Genomic DNA, 25981 nt, shown 5'->3' with positions numbered 1-25981 from the left:
GAGGCAGTATCACTATGGAAGTAGGATTGCCCAACCTTCCTTCCGAGGAGTGGCTGGTGGGTTTGAACCGCCAGCCATCTGGTTAGCAGACAAGTGTCTTAGCCACTATGCTATATATGACATATAGCACTGGGCAAATCTGTGGCAAAAGACCTCTTCCAAGTACTGAAGAGCAAAGATGTCTCCTTGAGAACTGAGGTGCGCCTGACACAAGCCATGGTATTTTCAATCGCCTCATATTCCTGTGAGAGCTGGACAATGAATAAGGAAGACCGAAGAAGAATTGATGTTTTTGAGTTGTGGTATTGGTGAAGAAGTTGAAAGTACCGTGGACTGCTAAGAGAACTAACAAATCTGTCCTGGAGGAATTGGAGCCGGAATGCTCCTTGGAAGGGAAAATGCACAGACTTCATCTCATCTACTTTGGTCATGTCAGAAGGGACCATTCCCTGGAGAAGGGTTTCATGCTTGATAAGGCAGAGGGGCAACAAAAGTGGGGAAGGCCCTCAACGAGATGGACTGACACAGTGGTTGCAACAATGGGCTCAAGTACAGCAAGGATCATGAAGCTGGTGTCGGACCAGGCAGTGTTTGTTCTGCTGAGCATAGGGTCACTATGAGTCAGAGATGACTTGATAGGATGTAACAACAACAACATCATTACATAAATGCCAGACAACTAAGAATCATGACCATGACCAAGCCATGTTGACACATCTTTTGGGGAAGCATGATTCAATGCATAACAATCCCCTACATGTTTGAGTCAATCATTGCAGCTCCTGTGTCAATCCATCTCACCAAGGGTTTCTTCTAATTGTTCAAACATGATATCCTCCTCCTGTGATCCGTCCCTCCCAATTACATGTAAAAAGCAAGCAAGTTGGATAAAGTTCTTGTCATGTTCTTGTCACTATGAGTCAGAATAGACTTGATAGCAGTGAGTTTGTTTTTTGATTATCTTTATCTAGAAGCTCTACTGAAACATCTCCACTCATGGGTGACCCTGCTGGAATTTGGAATACTGATGACAAAGCTACCAACATCACAGCAACACACAAGTCACCTCAGTATGACAAATGCAGGCAGAAATATAGTTCACTAAAAATTACTGTAAAAACAAGAATACAATTATACAAAAACAAAATACAATTATATAACTGTCCTAAATTAAAAATTAATAATAATCTTTGATTGTAACTTCCCACATATAAAATGACAATTCAAAAAAATAAAAGGGTGTTTTCCTTTTGTAAAAATTTGAAGTAAAATATTTGATCTACTGGGAACATTAATTTCCCAAAGAAATTAAAATCCTCATATTTTCTCTGACCAATTTCCTCATTTGAGTTAAAACTTCTTTACTCAGTGATTTTCTTTCCTTCTTTATCATCCTTATCAGCCCATGTCATAGCCCTCTGGAACTGGTATAACTCCTTCAGAATCCAATTCCATATCTCTCATGGGTTCTTTATTTTCAAAATTCCAGAATCTAAAGTACATTTAGATCTATCAAACACTAGTTCCACTCTCATAACATTTAGAAAACACCAGTAATCCTATCTAATATCTGCCCAGCAACTATAAACTCCTTCCTTCTGGTAGGCAGACTCATGATTTTGTTCAGATCTCAACCTTTTCAATGGATGTATGTGCTTTAGGGGAGGTGAATCAACCCCAGTCATACATCTTTCACTAGATATTACCATGTCTGTATGTGATACCTAAATCTGTGGCAGCCAACTTGTAACCATAAGAGGAGATAGGCATTACATTGATGATGGTGGCATTAATTAAGGTTTATTCAGAGAAGCAAAACCATTGTAAACACTATAGGATAAGGGGTTTGTTATAACATTAGACCTCACTCATTTGTTGGAGAAGCAGGGAAATGATCATCCAGAAATATGGTTGGAGCACCATTAAAAAAAATAATAATAATAATTAAACAGAGACCATGAAATAGAGCTGGTGAAGAAGTCCATGGAAAGCTATTCCCAGTGGATCTGGTGGTGGTCTGAAGTTACCACATGTCAGCAGGATAGGCTAGATGTGAAGTATGGAAAAACAAAGACAAACTGGAACCTATATCTGTTTCACTTCATCCAACCCTGGTAATGAGGTTGACATACAGAAAACACTGCTGCCTTTTACAACATAGTGGCATACACACCTGCTACAGACTCAGTGGGGCTTTAGGAACAGCATCATTGGGTCTGGAGAAACTGCAGACTTGCCTTCTGTCCCATGCTAATTATGCCGCCAGTTTGGCAACAATATGAAAGAAAAACAGCAGCATCTTCCAACGTAAGGGTTGCTGCTTTACCTCTGACTACTAAATCTCCTGTAAATTTATTTTAAAGTCAGCTCTAATGCAGAACTATGGAAAGGAATTCTGAGAAATATATTTTCAGTTCACTAAGTCACCATGGTACAAATCCACCACAGTGGTAGAATGGAGAGATGGGAAGAACTTGGGCCTTTGTTTACATTATTGAGCTACTGAATTAATGAACACTGAGGGCTACCTTACAATCAGATTTCTTATATAAGAAAATATATTTTTGTTATTACATAAGACCTTTTGAGATGTGGTTTTCTTTTAACTTGGAGCCAAAATCACCCTGATAAACCAAAACACTTCATAGTCTAAAGATTTATTGTTGCCATCTATAAACCATAGCATAAACTTAACATTACCTTGGAGAACCAGAAAAAAAAAAAGAAAGAAAGAAATATAAGATGTATTATTCTTGGATAATATTTCACCAGATTCTAATCAATCTCTATAAATGTTTGGCCTACAACCTATGAATTTAAACTAAAATGAGAAAGGCCTCCTCTCAAGAGGTTAATTGTGTCATGATGCTTCTTATAGCCTCAGAGGAAAACTATTGACCTATGTCTGGTTCCTCCTTTATCAGGAGTTAGCATTTAAAATACTTCTCTCTTCTGAGATAAAATTATCTCTAAATATAAAATGCAAGAAGGATACTCACTGGGTCAATCTCATGTCTCCCCTGGTACAAAGCTTATATAATTAAATTATCTTCAGTTCTATTTCATCTTGACCAATGAGTTTCTGGCTCCTCAAAAACAGGTGGTCCAGAGGTTTATATAGAAGCTGTACTCTGAGCTGTTGTTGTTGTTATGTGCTGTCGAATCAGACTCAACTCTTAGCAGCCCCTTCTTAGGTTTTCGAGGAGATATCACTATGGAAGTAGATTGACCCATCTTCCCTCCGAGAAGTGGCTGGTGGGTTTGAACTGCCAGCCTTCTGGCTAGCAGTCAAGTGCCTTAGGCACTACACTACCAGAGCTCCTAGAGATGGCCCCAGCTACCTGGTGGGGAGCAGTTGGTGGGTTTGAACTGCCAGCCTTGGTGTGGCTGGTGACTGCCTTAGGCCTGAGGCCATCAAAACTCTCATGTGAAGTCTCTGACTGCATTTCCTATGTTCCTGTTCTTTGTGGCTATAGCCCAAGCAGGATACTAAGATATTTTGTCCTGCTATCTTTGTCTCTGCCTCTAGTTTTCTATAGGTCTATGAATTTTATGAATATTACCTCTTAAGGAATCTTTTTCTTCACCCTCAGATGTGACCCAGATGGAAAATCACTTTCAACTGATACTTTCATTGAACTGCAGGAGTTGAACAAGTCCCCAAAACATTCTGACACAAAGGCACTATTGACCTTCCTGATTGGGAATACTCCATTTATATTTTCATACATTCTTCTCCCTAAAAGTAGTGTTATCCATGACTTCTCTGGAGAGGATAATGGAAGCTCCACACTTATTTTCTGGATCCATCTCCGTGTGTTTCTTCTCTTGGATGAATTTCATTTGTATTATTTTGTTGTAATAAACTGAAATTATGAGTAAAGCAGCTTTCTGTGAGTTCTGAGAGTCCTTTTAGAAGATCATCAAACCTGAGCATGGACTCGAGGATCCCAAACTTGCAATTTGTATCACAGGTAAGACTTGCCCCAGTGAACTCTAACTCTGAGCATGGTGAACCACTCTGCCAAATAAACAATATAAATAAATAAATAAAGTTTTTTTTTTAAGGAGCAATGCAATTGAAATTAGCTATTTCAGAACTCTGGAAATTAAACTGAAAACCATCTATGCAAGAGAACCTACTGAACCTCAATAAAACTGTGGTGTCTAAGACATAACTTACAGCTATTGTCTTCCTCTGCCTTCCACAGCTCAATAGTACAGTAGCTTCATGAAAAGTCAGCAGTTTTGCAGCCAGTAGAGAAAACTGACATCATTTGGAGTTCCAACAAAAGCATCATTCTCAGCACACAGGCAATATTTTCTTCAAATTCTAGTTCTTTTTAAAAACAAACAAACAAACAAAAAATCTCTATTCCCAGAGAGTTGTGTCTGTTTAATTTAAACCAGAACTCAGTTCAGTGGGGAAAAAAAAAGATCCCTACTCAGAGGACATTACTGGAAAATAAAAAAATGCAATCTGCTGACAGTTCAGCAATTCAACTGCCTAAGGCTATGATATTCATTTTGTGCAAATAAAGTCTCGGGCAGCATTTCAAAATGAACTCCTGGAAAACAAGATGACCTTGTTTCAACATATCCCTGGAAATCTACTAGATTGCACACATGTGTAAAGTAGTGTGTATGTATAGGAAAGACCACACTCATCTCTGACTGACCTTGAAAAGAAGTTGGCTGCTGAAAGTGAGAGAAAAAAAAAATTCTTGTAAACTTTCTGAAACTTAAAGTGTGCCTTGCTACACACATACACACACACAAATCTTGGAAAAGAGTAAAAGATACACAAGGAAGATTAATCATAATATATATTTTTACAAATTCAAATCAATCATTGGCTGACAACTACATTATACTATCTTGGAGTTGATCCCTTGGAAATCAGGCTTAAAAATAAAATCAGGAATAGAAAAAAAAAAGAGAATTCATATTGAACACTACATATTGAATTCATATTGTACAGAAAATACAGAAGCTACAGAATTAGTCCAGAAAAGTCCCTAAACAAATAAGCAACAATAAATAATAATAATAATAATAATAACAGTAAAATAAATCATAGGGGAATTATAACTGATATCTGATACTAGAGTTGTTATAATATATTATCTAAAATACACAGTCTCAACAAAAACATTATGAGGCATACAAAGAAATAAAAGGTATGCCAAACCATGAAGGGCCCAGAATTTGAATTTATCAGATAAAATCTTTAACACAGCTATTTCAAACATGTTCAAAGAACTAAAAGAAATAATGCTTAAAAATTAAAGGAAAATATTTCAATAATGCCTCACCAAATAGAGAATATGGATAAATATATAGAAATTATTTTAAAAAAATAAATACAAATTCTTTAGCCGAAAACCGCAATAACTGAAATAAAATGTCACTGTTGTTATTGTTGCTTTGTGCCATCAATTCAACTTTGATTCATAAAAACACTATATGACAAAGTAGAACTGCCTCATAAGATTTTCCAGGCAATAATCTTTACTAGAGCAAATCACCAGGCCTTTTCTCCCATGGAGCCACTGGGTGGTTTGAACCATTGAACTTTTTGGTAGTAGCTAATATCTTAACCATTGCACAACAAAGAATCCTTGAAATATTCACTGTTGTTGTTGTTATGTGCCATCGAGTTGGCCCCGACTCATAGTGACCCCTCCTTGGGTTTCTGAGGCAGTATCACTATGGAAGTATATTGCCCAACCTTCCTTCCGAGAAGTGGCTGGTGGGTTTGAACCACCAGCCTTCTGGTTAGCAGTCAAGTGCCTTAGGCACTATGCTACTAGAGATCCTGAAATATTCACTTGTTGTTGTTGTTATGTGCCGTCGAGTCAGACCCAACTCATAGTGACCCCTCCTTGGGTTTCCGAGGCAGTATCACTACGGAAGTAGGATTGCCCAACCTTCCTAGAGAGGCAAAATAAGAGAGTTGAAATGTCAGGAAAAAAAGAATCAACACACTTAATGATAGTTAAATAGAAATTATCTAGGCAGAGGAACAGGAAAAGAAAAAGAAGATGAAAGAAATTAACCGAACCTCAAAGACTTATGAGTATCATCAAGAAAATACATACATAATATAAATCCCACAGTAGAAGATAAAGAGAAAGGGATAGAACAATCCTTGAAGAAATGATGTGCAAAAACTTTCATGATGAAAAACATTAAGCTACACATCCAAGAAGCTCAACAAACTCCAAATAGAATCAATCCAATGAGCTCCATATCTGAAGTCAAATTGATGAAAATCAAAAACAAAGACAAAATATTTAAAGCAGTGAGAAGAAAATAATTCTTATCATGTACTAATGATCCTGTGATAGTTGGAGCTGTGTGTCAACTTGGCTGAACCCCAGTTCTGTGTCGTTGTTCCCATGATGCGATTGGATGACTGTGTTCTGAATGGCCAATCTGTTGAAGGGGAGTTTCCCTAGGGGTGTGGCCTGCTTCCAATATATCCAGGGACATCCTGGGAAGAGAGACATTCTTCTGTGGATCAGGATTCTGTTGTGCTGCCTACAACTCTCTGTGAGCACACAATCCACCATTTGGCCTGGTGACCTTGGATTTGTCATTTGTTGGAGTCAGTAGCTGGTGTACTGCCTGCCAGCCTTGAGCTCTTCATCCCCTGAGATTGCAAGAGCCAGGAAAAAGCCTCCAGCTTGACGTTTGATCCAGTAACTTTGGACTTGTAAGTTTCTATAAGTGTGTGAGCCATTTTCCTAAGATAAATTTCTCTCTCTCTCTCTCTCTCTCTTTCTCTATATATATATACATATACATATATATAAGCTTTACTGTTTTGTTTCTCTAGAGAACCCATTGTAACACACTGATGAAGATCAAAGACTACAGCTTTCAATATGGTTTATATTTCAGCACAAAACAAAACACAATGCACTGCCATAGACTTGGATCTAACTCATAGTGACCCCTTCTTGGGTTTCTGAGGTGGTATTATTATGGAAGTAGATTGCCCAACCTTCCTTCTGAGGAGTGGCTAGTGGGTTTGAACCACCAGCCTTCTGGTTAGCAGTCAAGTGCCTTAGGCACTATGCCACCAGAGCTCCTATCTCAATATAAAGGAAACAAAAATCTTCACAACTAGGACAATAAGCAACATCATGATAAATGGAGAAAAGATTTAAGTTGTTAAGGATTTCATTTTACTTGGATCCACAACCAATCTGCATGGATGCAGCAGTGAAGAAATCAAACTATGCATTGCATTGAGCAAATCTGTTGCAAAAGACATCTTTAAAGTATTAAAAAGCAAAAATGTCACTTTAAAGACTAAGTTGTGCCTGCCCCAAGTCATAGTGTTCTCAATACCCTCATATGCATGTGAAAGCTGGGCTATGAATACGGAAGACTGAAAAAGAATTACTGATTTTGAATTATGACATTAGTGAAGATTCGGAATATAGCATGTCTTGGTTCTCTAGTGTTGCTATAACAGAAATGCCACAGTTGGGTGGCTTTAACAAATGGAAATTTATTTTCTTACTGTTTAGAAGGTAAGAAGTCCAAATTCAAGGGCGGGGGAGAAGGCCCCTCAGTGTTGGACTTCAGCGCTGCCTTTTATATAGGCCCAATGGAGTGGAAGGCTTCTCGTAACTCATGCAGCTGCTACAGGCTGAGGCTGATGTACCCTTGTTAGCAAGTAGAATGACACAATCTCAAGATCAGCAGGCAACATGGCAGGCCATTGAGATGAAGACTTGGTCAAATAAAGGATCCAGATGTGCCAAACATCTAGAGATCTTTCTCAAAGCCTCTCTATATATTGGAAGCTGGCCATACCTTAAAGACAACTACTTAGCTGCTCACAACAGATTCCACCATGAAGGTGATTATAATCTCATTATAGGGAATAACTACATCCAGCTGCCCAGACGCTCAACACCACCACCCAACCAAGTTGACACACAATCTTAACTACTACACCATGCAATGCCAAAATTAAGAACAAATTCTTCTTGGAGGATTTTCAGCTGGAATATTCCTTACGATCAAGGATGGCAAGACGTTGTCTCACATACTTATAATGTGTTATCAGGAGGGATCAGGCCTTGGAGAAGGACATCATATTTAGTAAAGTAGGCCAAATCAAAAACAATCTCATGGCCTTCAAATCTATTACAACTCAGAGTGACCCCATTGGGTTTCCAAGGCTGTAAATCTTTACGGGAGAAAACTGCCTCATCTTTATTCAATGGAACAGTTGGTGAGTTTGAACCACTGCTTTTTTGGTTAGTAGCCAAAGGCCTTAACCACTACACCACCAGAGCTCCTTCAGTAAAGTAGAAAGTCAGTGAAAAAGAGGAAGACCCTCAGTGAGTTGGATTGACATAGTGGCTGCAACAAACACAGCAATGATTTTTTAGGACAACACTAGACCTGGCAGTGTTTTTTTGTGCTATACATTGAGTCTATGAATCAGAACTGACTCAGCAGTACCTAACTACAACAATGTAAAAACTTCTATCTCCAATTTGCCTACATTCATCCACATGTGCTCATTATTATTTTGGTTATGCTATGCTCACTACGGGAGCTCTGGTAGCATTGTGTCTAAGGCACTTGACTGCTAACCAGAAGGCTGATGGTTCAAACCCCCCAGCCACTCCTCGGAAGGAAGATGAAGCAATCTACTTCCATAGTGATACTTCCTCAGAAACCCAAAGAGGGGTCACTATGAGTCAGGTCCGACTCGACGGCACATAACAACAACAACAACATGCTCACTACATCCACAATTAGTGCCACTTTTTCAATAACTATTTTCTACTCTATAAAGCATACTTCACCTTCCTCTCCCTCTTTCTGGTAACACCCAATGAATATTTGTCTCTCTACAATTATTTATTATTATCTTTGTTTTATTTGTTTGCTTCAATAAAATTTAGTACTTTATTAAATAAAAACTAAAAGTAACTAATTTCAAGGAAATGACGATTCTAACTATTACCTGGTCAAGGAAGGGATTTTACACACACACACACACACACACATATATATTTAAATATTTACTAACTCAATTCTAAAAAGTATTCTATATAATTGGTATCCCCCTTAATATACTTTGTATTCCCCTCTCATCCAAGTTAAAATGTGTCTACCCTCAGTTAGTGATTTACCCACCTTTCTTCTCTCACTCCAGGTAATCATTAAAGAATATTTCTTTTTGTAGGTAAACCTTTTCTTGAATTTTCACAGCAGTGGTCCCATACAATATTTGTCCAGTTATGAATGACTAATTTCATTCAGCATAATGTCCTCTAGGTTCATCCATGTTATAAGGTGTTTCAAAGATTCATCTTTTTTTTTTATATTACCTAGTATTCCATTGTGTACATGTACCATATTTTGTAGAACCATTTCCATATTTTTGCTACTGTGAATAGTGCTTCAATGAATATGTTGTTGTTAGGTGCTATCGAGTCATCTCCAACTCATAGAAACCCTATGTACAGCAGAAGGAAACACTGACCAGTCCTGTGCCAGCCTCACAATCCTTGCTATACTTGAGCACATCATTGCAGCCACTGTGTCAATCCATCTCCTTGAGGGCCTTCCCCTCTTTCGTCAACCTTCCACTTTACCAAGCATGATATCCTTCTCCAGGGAATGGTCCCTTCTGACAACCTGACCAAAGTAGGTGAGATTAAGTCTGGCCTTCCTTGATTCCAAGGAGCATCCTGGCTGTACTTCTTACAGGACAGATTTAGCTGTCCCTGGTACTTTCAACGTTCTTCACCAAAACCACAACTGAAAAGCATCAACTCTTCTCCAGTCTGCCTTATTCATTGCCCAGCTCTCACATCCATATGAGGAGATTGAAAACACTGTGTCTTGGGAAAGGCGAATCTTAGTCTTCAAGGAGATATTTTTGCTCTTCAGCACTTGGAAGAGCTCTTTTGCAGCAAATTTGCCCAGTGCTATACATTGTCTGATATCTTGACTGCTGCTTCCGTTGGTGTAGATTGTAAAACCAAGTAATAAGAAGTCCCTGACAACTTCAATCTTTTCTCCATCTATTGTGATGCTACTTATGGGTCCAGTTGTGAGGATTTTTGTTTTCTTTATATTGAGGTGTAATCTATACTGCAGACTGTAGTCTTCAATCTTCATCAGTAAGTGCTTCAAGTCATCCTCACTTTCAGCAAGCAAAGTTGCATCATCAGCATCGTAGATTGTTAACGCGTTTCCTCCAATCCTGATGCCACATTCTTCTTCATATAATCCATCTTCTTGGATTAATTGCTCAGTGTACAGGTTGAATAAGTATGATGAAAGGATACAACCCTGACACACTCCCTTCTTGATATTAAACCATGCAGTGTTCCCTTGTTCTTTTCAAACAACAGCCTCCTGGTCTATGTAGAGGTTCCTCATGCGTACAATCAAGTTTTCTGGAATTGCCATTCTTCTCAATATTATCTATAATTTGTTATGATCCACACAATCAAATACATTTGCATAATAAATAAAACACAAATAAACATCTTTATGGTAAGTTTTTCTTTCAGCCAAGATCCATCAGGCATCAGCAATAATATCTCTTCTTCCACATCCTCTTCTGAATCCAGCTTGCATTTTGGGAAGTTCTCGATCAATACACTGCTGCAACTGTTTCTTAATTATCTTCGGTAAAATTTTACTTGCATGTGATATTGGTATTGTTTGATAATTTCCACATTCTGTGAGATCACCTTTCTTTGGAATGGGTACAAATATGGATCTCTTCCAGTCAGTTGGCCTGGTAGTTTTCTTCCAAATCTCTTGGTATTGCCAACTGAGTGCCTCCAGCATGGCATCAACAATGAACATAGGTGTGCATATATCTTCTCATGTCACAGCTCTTATTTCCCTAATGTATATACCTAGTTATTGGATTGCTGGATCATGTGTATATTATTTCCTTTAAGGGAAGCATCATATTGTTTTACACAGTGTTTGTATGATTTTACAGTCCCACCAGCAGTGTAGTAGGATTCCAGTCTTTCCACACCCTCATCAGCATTGGCTGTTTTCTGTTTTTTTGGAATATGCTATTAATGCTGAGGTGAAATAATGTCATTGTTGTTTTGATTTACATATCTCTGATGACTAGAGTAGTCAATATGGATTACAGTTCAACAAAAAGAGAAGAAAAATCCTCACAACTAGACCAATAAGCAACATGTTGATGAATGAAGAAAATATTTATGTTTTCAGGGATTTCCTTTTACTTGGATACACAATCAACATCCATGGCATGACATTTTCAATCATCTCATGTGCATGTGAAAGCTGGACATTGAATAAGGAAGACTGAAGTCTTTGAATTATGGTATTGGTAAAGAACACTGAAAAATACCATAGACTGACAGAAAAATGAACGAATATGTCCTGGAAGAAGTGTAGGCAGAATGCTCCTTAGAAGCGAGAATGGCAAGACTTTGTCTCACCTACTTTGGTCATGTCAGAAGGGACAAGTGCTTGGAGAAGAAAATCATGGTTGGTAAAGTAGAGAGTCAGTGAAAGACCCTCAATGACATTGATTGACATAGTGGCTGCAAGAATGGGCTAAAGCATAGCAAGGATTGTGAGGATGGCATAGGACTGGGCATTGCATTTATTTTGTTGTACACAGGGTCTTTATGAGTCAAAGTCTTCTTGACAGCACCTAACAACAATAAAAAAGGCTAATAATCCCCAGCATTTGTCAAAACATTTGTTGTCTGCCTGAATGTTTTCTTTGTTGAAATATCTGCTCATGTCTCTGCCCATTTTTTAATTGGATTGTTTTTCTTATTGTTGTTGAGGTGTTGAAGTTTTGTTATAAATTTTAGAGATTAGCCACTTGCCCACTGGGTTGTTGTCATTTCTTTTTCCCCATTTGGCAGGTTCTCTTTTTAGTCATTTGGAGAAATCTTTTGATGTGTGTAAGTGTCTAATTTTTATGAGGTTGAAGTGAGCTAGTTTGTTTTCTGGTGTTTGTGCATTTTTATTTATGTTTGGTAGTGTATTTATAGGAGCTCTGGTAGCATAGTGCCTAAGGCACTTGACTGCTAACCAGAAGGCTGGCGGTTCAAACCCACCAGCCACTCCTCAGAAGGAAGGTTGGGCAATCCTACTTCCGTAGTGATACTGCCTCGGAAACCCAAGGAGGGGTCACTATGAGTCGGGGCCGACTTGACGGCAAATAACAACAACAACAACAGTGTATTTATGCTATGAGTTATGGTCCCTAAATTTGTCCCTATTTTTTCTTTGATGATCTCTATGGTTTCACGTTTTACATTTAGGTCTTCAAACTCTCTGGAATTAATTTGTGTATGTCATGTGAGATACGGACACTCATTTTTCTGCAATAGATATCCAGTTTTGCCAGGAACATTTGTCAAAGAGACTCCCTCTTCTCCATTTAGTGGTTTTCAGCCCTTTGTCAAAGATCAGCTATTCATAGGTGGATGAATTTACTTCTGGGTTTTCAATTTTGTTCCATTGTTCCATGTGTTTGTCATTGTACCAGTACCAGGCTCTATGTGTGTGCGTGTTTCAGATTTTTATGTTATGCCAGTTGAGCTTGATGTCCCCCATGACCAAGGTCCTGAGCCTGTGGACCCAGTGATTTGTTCCCTCATGGTATTTGGCTGTGGCTAAGAAGTTGCCATCACTTTGCCCCATTAGCTCTATTATATATATGGACATTCTTACAGCACATACAAATAAGTATGTAGAAATATCATCTGCCAAACTTACATATGGTGATATTCCCTTTTGCCCGAACATACCTGATCATTTAGCCTGTCTACCTATGTATCCATCTATAGATTGTTTTTTATTACCAGCAACACAACAACAACAACAATGAAGTATTTTGTATGTGAAAGTGTTTATCTTTGCTTCCTGTACCTCTTGTGCACCTCTCTGTGTCTTCCCTTTCCTTCGTGCTATTGTGCTTGTTACTTTCTGGTATATTTCTTTTCCCTTCACTGAAATCAATACTTGTCTCTTACCTATCTAGCAGTTTTCCCCTCCCATCCTTGGTAAACAACAAGAAAATTTTCCTTCCATATGTAAGCCTTTCCTTGATTTTTTATAATAGTTGGCTAATACAAAATTTGTCCTTCTGTAGTTGACTTATTTCACTCCAAATTCATAATGTCCTCCAAATTCATCTATGTTATGAGGTATTTCACTAATTCTACATTATTCTTCAGTGTTGCATAGTATCCCATAGTGTGTGTGTATGTACCATAGTTTGATTATCTATTCTTCTGCCAACTCTTCTCTGTGTTTAGTAGAATTGTCCAGTGTAGCCACCTGGTCCTGGGTTTCTGTTGTTATTGACTTTTTTTTTTTAATGACATATTCTATATCCTTTTTTGTAATGTGTTCATTTAGGTTTTCTACTTCAATTTGTGTTAGTTTGAATAGGTGATGTGTTTCTTGAGATTTGAATAGCTCCTCTAGGTTCTCAAATTTGCTGGAGTGCAATTTTTCATAATATTCAATTATAATCTTCTTTATCTCTGTTGGATCAGTTGTTATGTTACCAATATGATTTCTTAATTTGGTTATTTGTCTTTTCTGATTTTTTTTGTTTGTTTTTGTCAATGTGATTTGGGTGAAAGTTTAAAGAGCAAATCAGTTTTCCATTCAACAATTAACACAAATTTTGTTTCATGTCATTGATTACAAACTTCTCGATGTAACATCACTCATCACACTTCCTCTTTGTGTTTCATCCATTTCCATTTCTTCTTTCCCAAGTGACTGGAAAAGATCCATATTTGTACCCATTCCAAAGAAAGGTGATTCCATAGAATTTAGTAACTATCAAACAATATCATTAATATCACTCACAAGTAAAATCTTGCCGAAGATAATTCAAAAATTGTTGCAGCAGTAGATTGACAAGGAATTTCCAGTAATGCAAGCTGGATTCAGAACAGGATGTAGCATGAGGGATATCATTGCTGATGTCAGATGGATCTTGGCTGAAAGCAAAGAATTCCAGAAAGATGTTTACTTGTGTTTCATTGACTATGCAAAAGCATTCAACTCTGTAGATCATAACAAATTATGGGTAACATTGAGAAAAACGGGAATTCCAGATTGCTTACTTGTGCTCATGAGGAACCTGTACATAGACCAGGAGTCTGTCATTCAAACAGAACAAGGGGATACTGCATGGTTTAAAATCAGGAAGGGGGTGCATCAAGGTCGTATTCTTTCATCATACTTACTCAATATGTATGCTGAGCAAATAATCCAAGAAGCTGGACTATACGAAGAAGAACATGGCATCAGGATTGGAGGAAAACTCATTAACAACCTGCAATATCCAGACAACACAACCTTGCTTGTTGAAAGTGAAGATGACTTGAAGCACTTACTGATGAAGATTAAAGACTATACAGTCTGCAGTGTAACATGGATACACCTCAACATAAAATGAAAATCCTCACAATTGGGCTACTAAGCAGAATCATGATAAATGGAGAAATGATTGAAGTTGTGAAAGATTTCATATTACTTGGTTCCACAATCAACACTAAAGGAAGAATAAATGAAGAAATCAGATGAAGTATTGCACTGGGCAAATCTGCTGCAAAAGACTTCTTTAGAGTTCTGAAGGGCAAAGATGTCTCTTTGAAGACTAAGACGCATCTCACCCAAGCCATGTTGCTTTCAATCACCTCATATGCATGTGAAAGCCGGACAATGAATAAGGAAGACCAAATAAGAGTTGGTGCTTTTGAGTGTGATGTTGGCAAAGAATACTGAAAGTACCATGGCCTGCCAGAAGAATGAACAAATCTGTCCTGGAAAAAGTGCAGCCAGAATGCTCCTTGGAAGCAATAATGACCAGACTTCATCTCACTTACTTTGGTCATGTTGTCAGAAGGGACCATCACCTGGAGAAAGATATCACGCTTGTAAAACAGATGGTCAGTGAAAAATGGGAAGGCTTTCAATAAGATGTATTGACACAGTGGGTGCAACAATGGGCTCAGGTATAGCAAAGATTGTGAGGCTGATGCAGGACCAGGTAGCACTTCCTTCTGTTGTATACAGGGTCACTATGAGTTGGAGCTGACTCAGTGGCACATAGCAACAACAAACCCTTCCTATTTTCTGACCTATGTCCTTGATCTCAAATGGTTGGTTTTTCCAAGGAATTCATTCCTCTCTAATGTTATTGTTCACCTTGTAGACCTGTATGTTATTTGCTTGAAAATTTAGTGACTTGACTAAGTTCAATTCCAGTTCTGAAGGGTGACTAAAAGCCATAGTCTTGGAAGATCCACTAATATCCATCTGACAAGTAAGCCTAGTCTTTTTTTTAAGATTTTGAGTTTTGTTCCACACTTTTCTCCCACTCTATCTAGACCTTCTAATGTGATCCCTTTCAGAGCAGTTGGTAATGGTAGTTGAGCACCATCTAGTTCTTAGAGGCTAAAGTTCACATAGTCCATTAATCCTTTGGACTAATTGTTGCCATGTGTCTTTGATTTTCTTCCCTCTTCTTGGTCTGGATGTGACTACTAACTGCACCTTAGATGGCTACTCATGAGTTTTAAGAAAACAGTTGTTATTCACCAAAATAGGACATAGAATATTTTCTTTGAGGCCTATATTGTACCAATTAACTTTGATGTCCCCTGGGATTCTAAATCCTAAGACTTTAGACCCAGTAACTCATTCCCTCAAGCCTTTGGGCTATAACTAAGAAGTTTTCCTAACTCTGCACACTGTATGCTCTACTATATTCATGGATATATTTGCAGCATATGTAAATATATGTGCACAAACATCCTTTCAAACCTATATGTATTTGGTAGTAAAGTTCCAATCTCCTTCCCACTCATGGATCCACTCATAGATTGTTACTGTTATTGTAGGATTATGTTGTTGGTAGGTTATTAGGTGCCATCTAGTTAGTTTCCATTCATAGCAACCTTATTCACAACAGAATGAAGCACTGCCCAGTCCTGCACCATCCTCATAATCATTGCTATGTTTGAGCCCATCATTTCAGCCACTGTATCACTCCATCTCATTGAGGGTCTTACCCTTTTCTGCTGAACCACTACTTTGCCACACATGATATTCTTCTCCAGGGACTGGTCACTTTGAACAGCTTGATCAAAGTAGGTGAGATGAAGTTTGGCCATTCTCACTTCTAAGGAATATTCAGTTGCACTTCTCCTAGCACATATTTGTTCGTTCTTCAGGCATTCCATGGTATTTTCAGTATTCTTCTCCAACACCACAATCCAAAGGCATCAACTCTTCTTCCAGTTTCCTTATTCATTGTACAGATCACATGCTTATGAGGCAATTAAAAATACCATGACTTAGGTTAAGAACACCTTAGTGTTCAAAGTGATATGTTTGCTCCTTAACACTTTAAAGAGGTCTTTCACAGCAGTTTTGCCCATTGCAATATGATACCTGATTCTTGTCTGTTCCTTCCATGGGCGTTGATTGTGAACCCAAGTAAAATGAAATATTTATCAACTTCAATCTTTTCTCCATTTACAGTGGTGTTCCTTATTGGTCCAGTTGTGAGGATATTTGTTTTCTTCATGTTGAGGTGTAATCCACACTGAAGACTGTAGTCTTTGACCTTCACCAGTAAATGCTTCAAGTCATCTTCACTTTCACAGAACAATATTTCCTCATCTGCATATTACAGGTTGTTAGTGTGTCTTCCTCCAGTTCTGATGCCACACTCTTCTTCATGTAGTCCAATTTTTCAGATTATTTGCTCAGCATATAAACTGAATAAGTAAGGTGAAAAGATACAACCTTGATGGACACCCTTTCTGATTTTAAACCATGCAGTATTCTCCTGTTCTTTTCAAATAACCAACTCTTAGTCTATATACAGGTTCCTCCTGAGCATAGTTAAGTGTCCAGGAATCCTCATTCTTCTCAATGTCATCCATAATTTGTTATGATCAACAGTTGAAGGCATTTGCAGTCAGTAAAACGCAAGTAACCATCTTTCTGGTATTCTGTGTTCAGCCAAGATCCATCTGACATCAGTAATGATATTTCTTGTTCCATACCCTCTTCTGAATGCCCCTTGCATTTCTGGAAGTTCCCTGTCAATATACTGCTACAACCATTTTTAATTATCTTCAGCAAAATTTCACTTGCATGTGATATTGATGCAATATCAATATCAATATTGATTATATTGTTTGATAATTTTCATATTCTGTTGGATCACCTTTCTTTGTAATGGGCACAAAGATGAAGGTTTGCCAGGTAGCTGTCTTCCAAATTTCTTGGCATAAATGAGTAAGTGTCTCCAGAACCACATCCATTTGTTTGAAACATTTCAATACCATTCCATAAATTCCTGTTGTTGTTGTTATGTGTTGTCGAGTCGGACCTGATGCATAGTGACCCCTCCTTGGGATAAATTCCTGGAGCCTTGTTTTTCACCAGTTCCTTCAGTGAAATTTGGACTTCTGCCTTATATACCACTGTTTCTTGATCATATGCTACTTTCTTAAGTAACTGAATGCCAATCACTTGTTTTTGGTACAGTAACTCTGTGTATTCCTTCCATCTTCTTTTGATGCTTCCTACATCATTCAGTAGTTTGCCCATAGCATCCTTCATTATTGCAACTTGAGGCTTGAAATTTTTCTTCAGTTCTTTCAGCTTGAGAAATACAAAATGTGTTCTTTCCTTTTGGTTTTCTAACTTCAGTTCTTTGCACATCTCATTATAATACTGTCCTTTGTCTTCCAAGGTGCGCTTTGAAATATTCTGTTTAGCTCTTTTATTTCAACATTTCTTCTTTCAATTTAGCTACTCCTCATGCAAAAGCAAGTTCCAGAGTCTCTTCTGATATCCATGTTGATCGATTCTTCCTTTCTTGTCTTTTTAATGAATTTTTGCTTTCTTCATGTATGATGTTCTTGATGTCATCCCACAACTCATCTGGTCTTCAGTCATTTGTGTTCAGTGCTTCAAATCTATTCTTTGTATGGTCTCTAAAGTCAGGAGGGATGCAATCAAGGTAGTATTTTGGCTCTTGTGACTTGTTTTAACTTTCTTCAGCTTCAGTTTGAAGTTTCATATGAGTAGTTCGTGGACTGTTCCACAATCAGCCCCCGGCCTTGTTTTGACTGATGATATTGAATTTTTCCATCATCTCTTCCCACAGATGTAGTCAATTTTATTCCTGTTTTTCATCTAGTGAGGTCCATGTGTATAGGTGACATTTATGTTGTTGAAAAAAAGGTATTTACAATGAGTAAGTAAGTCATAGATCTTGCAAAATTCTATTATATGATCTCCAGTGTTATTTCAATTACCAAGACAATATTTTCCAACTGCTGGTGATTCTTCTTTGTTTCCAACTTTTGCATTCCAATCATGAGTAATAATAAATATATCTTGATTAAATGTTTGGTCAATTTCAGACTACAAATGTTGGTAAACTTCTTCAATTTCTTCATCTCTGGTTTTAACGTTTGGTGTATAAATTTGAATAAAAGTAATAATAAATAGTCTTTTTATAGCTGTATAGATATTACCCTATAACTCACAGTGTTATACTTCAAGATAGATATTGAAATGTTCTTTTCGACACCATTTCTCTTCAGTTTGTCATTCCAGGCATAGTAGACCTTATGATTTTCTGATTCAAAATGGTTAATAACAGTCCATTTCAGCTCACTAATGCCTAGGATATCAATCTTCCCATGTTCCATTTAATTTTGACAACTTCCAATTCCTAGATTCATTCTTTGTATGTTCTATGTTCCAATTATTAAAGAATGTTTGCACATGTTCCTTCCCATTTTAAGTTATGCTTCATCAGCAAATGAAGGTACCAAAAGTTTTACTCCATTCACTTCATTAAGGATGATGGATTGTGTATGTAATAGTGTAATAGAATCGGGTTTAAAAAAAGAAAAAAAAAAAACCTCACTGCCATTGAGTCAATTCTGACTCATAGCAACCCAAGGCTATAAATGTTTATGAAAGTAGATTACCCCATCTTCCTGTCTCAGAGCAGCTGTTGGGTTTGAATGACTGATCTTCATCAAATGCCTTACTCACTATGCCACCAGAGCTTCTTAATAAAATTTGGTATACTAATTTCCTCAGTATAATGTCCTCTAGGTTCATCTATGTTATGAGAAGTTCTGCAGTTCCATAGTTACTATTCAATATTGTGTGGGATTCTATTGTGTGCATGTACCATAGTTTAGTTATCCATTCATCCAATGATGGGCATTTAGGCTGCTTCTATCTTTTTGTTATTGTGAACAGTGCTGCCATGAACATGGATGTGCATGTAACTATGGTGTCATGGCTCTTCTTCAAAATATATACTTAGTTCTGGGATTGCTGGGTTATATGGTATTCCTATTATATTTTTAAAAAAGCACCATACCATTTTCCACAGTGATTGCATGAGTTTATAGTCCCACTAGTAGTGGATAAGGGTTCTAGTGTATTCACACCCTCTCCAGCTTTTGTTGTTTTCTGGGTTTTTGTAAACTTTGCTATTAATGCTGAGGTAAAAGGTTATTGCATTTTTGTTTTGATTTTCACCTCTTTAATGGCAAATGTTTGTGAGCATTTCTTCATGCATTTGTTAGTTGCCCGAATGTCTTTTGGGGTGAATTTTCTGTTCATGTAATATGTCCATTTATTAACTGCACTGTTTGTTTTTTGTTGCTGTTGTTAAGGTGTTGAAGTTTTCTGTACATTTTAGATATTAGCCCCTAGTCCAACATGCATTGCCATTTTTTTCCCCCCAGCCTATGGGTCCTCTCTTTACTCTTTTGGTGAAACTGTTTGATGTGTATAAGTGTCTAATTTTTAGGAGATCCCAGTGATGTAGTTTGTCTTCTGGTGTTTGTGTGTTTTTATGTTTGATGGTGCATTTATGCCCTGTATTAGGGTTCTAAGTTAGTCCCTGTTATTTCTTTGGTGGTCTTTATGGTTTTAGGTTTTCCATTCATGTTTTTGATCCTTCTTGAAGTCATTTTTATTTATGGTGTGGGATATGGATTCCGTTTCATTTACCTGGAAACAGATATCCTGTTTTGTCAGCACCACTTGTTAAAGAGACTTTATCTTTCCCATTTAATGAAAATCAGCCCTTTGCCAATGGTCAGCTGTCTATAGGTGGAGAGATTTACTTCCAGGTTCTCTCTTCTGTTCCATTGGTCTATGTCCTGTAATTGTATCAGTACCAGGCTGTTCTGACTGTATGGCTGTTTAGCACATTTTGAGGTGGATTAGTGTGAAGTTTCCTACTTGGTTCTTCTTTAGTACTGCTTTTCTTATCCAGTGTCTCATTCCTTTCCATATAAAGTCAATTATTAATTTGTCCACCTCTTCAAAGAATGATCATTATGAATTCCTTCTTTCAAGGATCTGTATTGCAATATATCTGTAGATTGCTTTGTGTAGTATTGACATTTTCACAATGTATGTCTTCCTGTCCATAAGCATGGCATATTCTTCTATTTATGTAAATCATTTTTGGTTGCTTAGAGTAGTGTTGTGTAGTTATCTTTATATAAGTTTTCTGTTATCTTTGGTTACATTTATTCCTATATATGTAATCTTTTGGGTGACTATTGGTATTATTTTCCTGATTTCCTTTTTAGAATTCCTTCTATTACTTTAAAGGAATATGACTAATATTTGTGTGTTGATTCTTGTACCCTGCCACTTTGCTAAATCTTTCAATCAGTTCCATCAATTTTCTTGCTGAGAATTCAGGATTTTCTATGTATTGGATTATATCATCTGCAGATAGACATAGTTTTGTTTCTTCTTTTCTTTATATTTGGATGTCTTATATTTCCTTTTCTTGCCTTATTACTTTGACTAGAACATCAAATACAATACTGAGTAGGAGGAGTGATAAAGGCCATCCCTGCCTGATACCTACTCAGAAAGAGAATGTATTCAGTCTCTCTCTGATGAGACTAATTTTGGCCATTGATTGTGTGTGTGTGTGTGTGTGTGTGTGTATAACCGTCATTGCTGTCAAGTTAATTCTGACTCCTAGCAACCCCTCCTTGGGTTTCTGAGGCAGTATCTCTAAGGAAATAGATTGCTTCCTTCCGAGGAGTTAGAAGTCAAATGCCTTGGGCACTATGCCACCAGAGCACCCATTGATTTCTTATATATGCCCTTAATTATTTTTGGAAATTTCCCTTTTATTTTGTTGAATTTATTTTTTATCAGGAAAAGATATTAGATATTGCCTAATACCTTTCATGTATCAGCTGACATGATCATGTGGTTCTTTTCCTTTGCTTTGTGTATGTGTTGGATTACATCAATTGCTTTTCTAATGTTGAACCATCTTTACATACCTAGTATAAATCCCACTTGGTCATGTTGTATTATCTTTTTTTTTTTTTTTTTTTGAGATATTGTTGGATTCTATCACCTAGAATTTTTTGGAGAATTTTTGTTAATTTTCAATTGGATATTGGTCTATAATTTTATTTTTTTAGTGAGATGTTCCCCCCTGGTTTTGGTATCAGCATTATGCTTGCTTCATAAAATAAATTTGAAAATATTTTCTCCTTTTCTATATTCTGGAATAGTTTGAGAGACATTGGTGTCACCTCTTCTCTGACAGAATTTACTGCTGATATCTGGGCCAGGACTTTTTTAATTAGGAGTTTTCATTTAGGATCCTTTCACTTTCTTCTTTTGCTATGGGTATGTTCAAATTTTCTACCTCGGTCTATATTAGTTTAAGTAGGTAGTGCATTTCTAGAAATTGGTGCATTTTTCCTAGGTTTTCAGAGTAATGTTATTATTCTTTTTATTTCAGCTAACTCTGTTGTGGCATCACCCATTTCATTTCTTATTCATGTTACTTGCATCCTCTCTTTCTTTTCCTTTGCCAGGTTTGCCAAAGGTTTCTCAATTTTATCAGTCCTTTCAAAGAACCAACTTCCAGAGTTGTTGATTCTTTCTACTGCTTTTCTGTTTTGGGTTTTATTTATTACTGTTCTAACCTTTATTATTTCTTTTCTTCTGTTGACCATAGGCACATTTTTCTGCTCTTTCACTATTGTTGGATATATTGGATTAAGGTGTTCATTTTGGTTCTTTCTTCTTTTTTGATGTATCAGTTTGTTGCTATAAATTTTCCTGTGAGCACTGCTTTTGCTGCATCTCAAATATTTTAATATGTTGTGTTTTCATTCTTATTTGATTGAGGAATTTGTTAAATTTTACTTCCTCTGTTACCCAGTAATTTTTAAGCAGGGTGTTATTCAGTTTCCACGTGCTTGATTTTTTTTTCCTTGATCTATTTTTGGTTTTGGTTTTGTGTTTTTCATTTTATAGTATTGTCATCTGAGAAGATCCTTTATATTACTCCTTGAATAATTTCCTTTAGAAAGATCAACACAAGTTCTTCAGTCAGGGTCTTTCCATCTGCTGGTCTTAATGTAGTAGCTGTCCAAATCAGATGGGATCCATGTACCCTGGAACTACAGTCTGTGAACCAAGTAGTCTTCTGCTGCTCAGCAGAAAATTATTCATAGGGCACTGTCCATGGTGTAGTGTGTTCTGGCATCTTCTCAGGTGGTTCTAGGGTAGGACCTATGGGAGAAGAAGCTACCTGATTGTGGATACAGTGGGTGCCTCCATGAATTACTTCAGTAGCTTGTTCTTGTATGAACTACTTGCATTTTATTATGGAACTATTTGGGCACCACTATCCTTTTTAGAAAATTTCTCTGATACCACCTAAGACAATGGGTATTTCAGGTCTCATGATGATTTTATGTCCTTCTGTCATTCGGCAGTCTCAATGCAATATAGCAGGTGAGTAATTATCTTTCAAATAGTGTGTATCCTGCTGCCACATCTGGAAACTTTCTCATCCAGAATCCCAATGGTAATGTTTGGGTGGTATTCTCAGGTTTTTGCCATAAGCTACAGTCTGCATAAGCAGGTGTAGCAGACACCTCCAAAATGATATCTGAATGTGGATTATAAGTGCCTAAAGACAAGGAGAGTGAGACCACTTTCTGTAATTCAGACATAGCCTGCTGTTTCTTGGGCCCCCATTCAAACACAAATTTCTTCTAGTAGTTTTATGAATGGGAGCCAGCAATATTCACAGATGTGAAAGATGTGTTCTCTAAAATCCAGATGTTCTTGTTTTTAGGTGCCCTCAAGTCATCTCCAATGCATAGTGACCTTATGCACAACAGAATGAAGCACTATGCAGTCCTGTGCCAGCCTCATGATCCTTGCTATACCTGCACCAATCATTGCAACCACTGTATCCATACATCCTGTTGAGGGCCTTCCCCTTTTTTGTTGACCCTCCACTTTACCAAGCATGATATCCTTCTCTAGTGAATGGTTCCTTCTGATAACCTGACCAAAGTAGGTGAGATGAAGTCTGGCCATTCTTGCTTCCAAAGAACATTTCAACTGCACTTCTTCCAGGATAGATTTGTTAGTTCTTTTAGCAGTCCTTGGTACTCTCAGTATGCTTTGCCAACACCACAACTCAAAAGCATTAAGTCTTCTTTGGTTTTCCTTATTCTTTGTCCAACTCTCACATGCATAAGAGGAGTTTGAAAATACCATGGCTTGGGTTTGGTGCACCTCAGTCTTCCAGGAGATGTCTTTGCTCTTCAGTACCTGAAAGAGGTCTTTTGCAACAGATTTGCCCAATGCAATTCATTGTCTAATGTCTGGACTACTGCTTCCATTGGTGTTTATTGTAGAAGCAAGTAATATGAAGGCCTTGACAACTTCAATCTTTTCTCCATTTGTTGTGATGTTCTTTATTGGTCCAGTTGTGAGGATTTTTGTTTTCTTTATATTGAGATATAATCCATAGTGAAGACTGTAGTCTTTAGTCTTCATCAGTAAGTATTTCAAATCATCCTCACTTTCAGCAAGCAAAGTTATGTCATCTTCATATTGCAGGTTGTTAATGAGTCTTCCTCTGATCCTGATTCCACATTCTTCCTCATATAATCCAGTTTCTTGGAATATTTGTGCAGCATGCAAATTGAATAAGTATGGTGAAAGGATTCAACCCTGACACACTCCCTTCCTGATTTTAAACCATGCAGTATCCCCTTGTTCTGTTCAAACAACAGCCTCCTGATCTGTGAATAAGTTCTTCATGAGAACAATTAAGTGTTCTTGAATTCTCTTTCTTCTCAACGTTACCTGTAATTTGTTATGGTCCACACAGTCTAATCCTTTTGCATAGTCAGTAAAACATAAGTAAGTATCTTTTTGGTATAATTTGCTTTCAGCCAAGATCCATCAGACATTAGCAGTATCTTTCATTCCATGTCCTCTTCTGAATCCACCTTGCATTTCTGAAGTTCTCTGTCAATATACTGCTGCAAGCATTTTTAAATTATCTTCAGTAAGATTTTACTTGCATATGATATTAATGATATTGTTCAATAATTTCTATATTCTGTAAGATCACCTTTCTTTGTGATGGGTACAAATATGGATCTCTTCCAGTCAACTGACCAGATAGCTGTCTTCCAAATCTCTTGGCATAACCTAATGAATGCCTCCAGTGTGGCATCTGTTTCTTGAAACATCTCAATGGGTACTCCATTGATTCCTGGAACCTTGTACTTTGCCAAGTCCTTCAGTGCAGCCTCAACTTCTTCCTTTGATACCATTGGTTCTTGATCATATGCCACCTCCTGAGATGGATGAACACTGACTAATCCTTTTTGATACAGGGACTCTGTGTATTCCTTCCATCTTCTTTTGATGTTTCTTGCATCAGTCAATATTTTGCTCATAGAATATTTCAGTGTTGTAACTCAAGGCATGAATTTTTTCTTCAGTTCTTTCAGCTTGAGAAATGCTGAGTGTGTTCTTCCTTTTTGGTTTTCTAAATTCAGATCTTCATACATTTAATTATAGTAATTGGTTTTGCCTTCTCGAGTTGTTCTTTGAAATCTTCTGTTCAGCTCTTTTATTATTTCTTCCATTTGCTTTAGTTACTCTCCATTCAAAGCCAAGTCTCAGAGTCTCTTCTGACATCCATTTTGGTCTTTTCTTTCTTTCCTGTCTTTTCAAAGACCTCTTTCTTTCTTCATGGATGATGTTCTTGATGTCATACCTCAATTCCTCTGGATTTTGGTCATTAGTGTTCAATGCACCAAATCTATTCTTCAGATGTCCCTCCTGATTCTATATTCAGGAGGGACATTATCAAGGCCATATTTTGGCTTTTGTAGACTTTTAATTGTTTTCAACTTCAATTTGAACTTTCATATGAGCAGTTGATGGTCTGTTCCACAATCAGCTCCTGGCCTTGTTTTGGCTAAAGATACTGAGTTTCTCCATCGACTCTTGCCACAGATGTAGTCAATCTGATTCCTGTGTATTCCATCTGGCAAAGTCCATGTCTATACCACTGTTTATGCTGTTGAAATTCATTGGTCTTGCAAAATTCTATCATGTGATGTCCATCATTATTTCTATCACCAAGGCCGTATTTTCCAACTACTGGTGATTCTTCATTGTTTCCAAATTTTGCATTCCAGTCATCAGTGATATACATCTTGATTGCATGTTTGGTCAATTTCAGACTGCAGAAGTTGGTAGAAATCTTCACTTTGCTCATCTTTGGCTTTAGTAGTTGCTACATAAATTGGAATAATAGTAGTTGCTACAACTACTATTATTAATATTAATAACTATTATTAAGACCAATAATAACTGGTCTTCCTTGTAGGCATATAGCTATTATCCTATCACTAACAGCATTGTACTTCAGGATAGATCATGAATTCATCAGTTTATTGTCATGGTTTTGTTAGAAGAGACTTGGACTTGGTGCAGATTTCAAGTATGGTGATACATTATACTGATTATGTGTAGCATAGTGGCTAAAGCACTTGACTGCTAACCAGAAGGCTGGTGGTTCAAACCC

Source organism: Orycteropus afer, unplaced genomic scaffold, assembly GCF_000298275.1.
Source record: "Orycteropus afer afer isolate SDZICR_OR568_19922 unplaced genomic scaffold, OryAfe1.0 scaffold00096, whole genome shotgun sequence".
NCBI classification, from domain to species: domain Eukaryota; kingdom Metazoa; phylum Chordata; class Mammalia; order Tubulidentata; family Orycteropodidae; genus Orycteropus; species Orycteropus afer.
Note: the sequence above shows the minus strand (reverse complement) of the source record.